General features: G+C 43.8%; 1 non-coding gene across 1 annotated transcript; it reads left to right on the forward strand.

Moving 5' to 3' along the window:
- Positions 1–1,039: 1,039 nt before the first annotated feature.
- Trnas-gga (transfer RNA serine (anticodon GGA)) lies at positions 1,040–1,123 on the forward strand. Its single transcript is given in 2 exon segments — positions 1,040–1,079; positions 1,089–1,123. It is a non-coding gene; the product is annotated as a tRNA-Ser (tRNA).
- Positions 1,124–3,841: the final 2,718 nt, after the last annotated feature.

Raw genomic sequence — 3,841 nt, forward strand, 5'->3', positions numbered from 1 at the left:
GGTCAGAGCAATCCGTCCGAATTTTGAAAAATATTTCTCTGAAATACGACTACAACGTTTCATGTTCGTTTGTATGAATTTTCAAAGCTTTATATGTGTCCTTACAAGACCTCAGGGCTTTCATGTTTCGGTTGATGACCACCTATCTCGGAGGATTGACTACACAGCATCACTCTACAGCAGATATAATTTGTGTTTCTGATCTACTTAGGTATAGGATTTGAAGTTAAAAGTATGACAGGCACTAAATTATTTCGGAAATCAATCGTGAAAAAAAATTTCTACGATGTATCCGTCAGCAGGGAGCACGACTGCATCACGATCTTCCACTGAGGTAGCTTCGTATTTGGAATTTCATCGAGCACTGGCTAAGGCCGCAACTGCAACGTGTTGGGAGAAACAGCCGAACTAGACCGCGTCTGATCTTGCCCAGCATTCAGATCACGGAGTCGATCTTTAAAAAGTTTATCGAGCAGCCATAAGGGAGCATGTTGCTGCATATGGACCTCAGCGGAATGTCGATGGGCCTAGGGGCTGGACGGTATAAATCTAGGACAGGCTAAGTTTCGGAGCCTGTTGCGTCTTTACATACACACAGAAAAAACTAGGAACAAGAAGAAGCGCATTTGTATTTTTACAGAAGATGTTGCAGGAAAGAAACCTAATTTTTCGAAGGGTACTCGTGTAGCTACCAAAGGTTCAAAACGCACTTCACAAAAAGAGTGGCGAAATTTGCAACAAGATACTAAAGAAATACAGTCGCTGGAATAGTGCATGATTAATAGTAATTATTACTGGGTTCCATCAAGCACATTCTTAGGTGCGCAATTGTTCCTCATATGTGCAGTGAATCATCCTCCATTCAATATACGAAATGGCGATCGTGGTAGCTATGAACACAACAGAAAAAAATAACACAGACTTTATTCACTGATAATAAATTCTCCACTATTTTCAACAGTCTGGCATGGCTGGGGTAACTTTCCGATTCCACCATTGTAGAAATCTTGTGGCTTTGAGGCGAAAAACTTCCCCGCCAGCCCGAGTGGCCGAGCGGTTCTAGGCGTTTCAGTCTGGAATTGCGCGACCGCTACGGTCGCAGGTTCGAATCCTGCCTCGGGCATGGGTGTGTGTGATGTCCTTAGGTTAGTTAGGTTTAAGTAGTTCTAAGTTCCAGGGGACCGATGACCTCAGACGTTAAGTCCCATGGTGCTCAGAGCTATTTGAACAATTTTTTGAACTTGCCCAGCCATGTTCGGAGCTCATTTTCATCCGGAAAGGAAGTTCCTTCCAGTTAGATAGCGGGTGGGGAATGTGAAAATCCGCAGTCGTAATATCAGGTGAATAAAATGGTACGGAATGACTTCCCAACCCAACAACTGTATAGAGTCTCTCGTGAGTCTAGCAGAATGAGGGAAGGCGTTATAGTAGAGCAGCATCACTTCCTTGTCGCTGGTCTTGCGTTGCGTCAGGAAGCCGTCCCAGGTGTTCAAAATGATTCAAATGGCTCTCAGCACTATGGGACTTAACTGCTACGGTCATTAGTACCCTAGAACGTAGAACTACTTAAACCTAAGTAACCTAAGGACATCACACACAGTCACGCCCGAGGCAGGATTCGAACCTGCGACCGTAGCGGTCGCGTGGTTCCAGGCTGCAGCGCATAGAACCGCTCGGCCACCCCGGCCGGCCCCAGGTGTTAATTTCATAAATTTGAGTAGTGATGGTTAGACCTCGGGGGAGCAATTAGTAGTACACCACACTGTCGCTGATCCATCAGAGGCGTTAATATTATCTTTTGTGAATGCGCGCTCGTCTTTGTACGGGGAACAGCTGCTTTCTTTGGAATCAGCGATTCCTTTCTTTTCCGTAAGTTATCATAAAGACACCATCTCTCGTCACCAGTAACGATACAGGATTGGAATGGTCGGTGTTATTCACGTACCAATTGATGAGGAGCAAGAAGAGATGCACATATGGCAAATGGACAATTCTTTTTATTTCGGCTTAGAGCATGAGATACCCAGACACCAGATTTTTGACCCTTCCCCACAGCATGTAAATGTCGCACGACAGTGGAATGATCACAGTTCATCACATCTGCCAGTTGTCGAGTGCGCTGACGTGGATAATTTTGGAATAATGCTCTTCATCAAGCCCAGAACGCATTCATCAACGTAGAGCGTGACTGTCAAAATGGTTCTCCTTAAAACGAGAAAACCATTTTCTTGCCGTGCTTTGTCGATTGCCATTATCCCCATATACGGTGATAACGTTTCTGGTTACATCTGCTGCTTTCACCCCTCTACCGAACTCAAACCTAAGAATATGTCGCAATTGTTCCGATTTCTCCACTTAGCACTCAACTTTCTAGCGTCCAAGCTCCACGCGGTATCTCCAAATGACAAAATGACAATATGTAAACTGAAATAGCAACAGTGAACTGCATATAAAAATGACAATCGATAAACAAACCAATAGTAACCAGAATAACAACATGAGAAACAAAAACGCTACGAACTTATGCACCAACCTAATGTGAAATATGTTTGTTATCCGACTAACTCACCTGATGATAGCTCAAGCGACTTTCAGCCTACTATCTACAAGTTACATCAGTGGGTAGGTCCTGAAAGTAGACAACATCCAGTCGACAACGTTAGTGGTCCCTTATGGGAATCAGCAGTCCAAAGCATATGTGGCGCAATCTGTAAACCATGGAAACCTGTTTGAGTGTACTGAAAATCAAACAAAAACGGATACTCCACGTAGTAAAAGATATAAGCCTATTGATTCAACATATAATGAGAGGAAATGTGCTGCAGCAAACGCTCGGGATTAGCCGAGCGGTCTCAGGCGCTGCAGCCATGGACTGTGCGGCTGGTCCCGTTGGAGGTTCGATTCCTCCCTCGGGCATGTGTGTGTGTGTGTGTGTGTGTGTGTGTGTGTGTGTGTGTGTGTGTGTGTGTTTGTCCTTAGGATAATTTAGATTAAGTAGTGTGTAAGCTTAGGGTTATTCCCATAAGATTTCACACACATTTGCGCTGCACAATGTCGCTTGATGCATCTTACCTTGTGATACTGAAACTTCTGATGCAAGACATGTCGAGCTCAAATCAGGCCATGTATATAGTACAGTGTGTTGCAGGTTTATAGGAGCCTGAGATACGAGATAAGGGAGGAAGGTGGAAATAAAACTCGGGGAAGTACCTCACACCTGCACGAGGGCACATTTAGCAGGTATAACTTTAGAAACAAGATTGACATATGAAGTGAACCCGGTAAATAATTGTACAGCTCATCCACATAATGAAGGTGAATGTTCACCAGCAATGAAGATATTTAGAAGTAACAGCGCACATAATTCATGACGCAGTAGTGCAATGCACAAAAAAATAATAGTAGCAACATTTCATAAACGTGGCTTCAGTTCCACCAAGATGGATAACTTTCCACCAACATTTTCTGGAAAATTAAGTGAATGCTCGACAGAAAGTTACTAAAATAATTACACACTTCCTTTCAGCTGAGGGAAGTTAAGTAAGGATTAGTCAACAGGGGATGTGAAATAGTCGGTGCATATTCTCACTCACATGGATCGCAGCTCAAATCCATTAGCAATTCATCGAGTTCCGGTTCACCGGACCTATCAATGAATGAGTGAATTTACTGTGTGTGAAAGGAGTTAATGTAGATATCGTAATAACAGTGCGTTCCTCAAACGATATTCTGTCACTTGTGCCTAAAGCAATCACCGGCCCTTTCAAACTTTAGCCAATGAGGGACGATTAGTCGCCACTCCAAAGAGCCCCGCAAAACATTGCTGTCACCCTGCGTGCGC

This window comes from Schistocerca gregaria, chromosome 5 (assembly GCF_023897955.1).
Source record: "Schistocerca gregaria isolate iqSchGreg1 chromosome 5, iqSchGreg1.2, whole genome shotgun sequence".
NCBI classification, from domain to species: Eukaryota; Metazoa; Arthropoda; class Insecta; order Orthoptera; family Acrididae; genus Schistocerca; species Schistocerca gregaria.